Genomic DNA, 377 nt, shown 5'->3' with positions numbered 1-377 from the left:
GATCCAGCAGGGGCGACGACGTCTGCCGCGGTGGAGATGATGGGTGGCGGCACGGCCTCGGGCGCCGATGGGGCCGGGGGCGGCACCGTGCTGAACAGCACCAGCGGCGCCGATGCGTGGGACGGCAGCGGAGGAATGAACCCTGGAGCAAACTGGGACGAGCCGAGGTACAGAGGGCACGAGGTGGTGGACACGGCCATCTGGCTCGTGGTGCTGGCGGCAAGGATCACCGTGAGCTGGGGCGGGATGAAGGGCGCCACTGCGGTTGGTGGTGCGGAGGCGGGCAGGGTAGCGGAAGAGGCCGAGGAAGCGCCAGAGGAACTCATGGCGATGGCGATCTTGGCGGCGGCGCGGCAATCCGATGAGGCGGCGGCGGC

The sequence above is a fragment of the Triticum urartu genome, chromosome 5, assembly GCF_003073215.2.
Source record: "Triticum urartu cultivar G1812 chromosome 5, Tu2.1, whole genome shotgun sequence".
Lineage (NCBI taxonomy): Eukaryota > Viridiplantae > Streptophyta > Magnoliopsida > Poales > Poaceae > Triticum > Triticum urartu.
Note: the sequence above shows the minus strand (reverse complement) of the source record.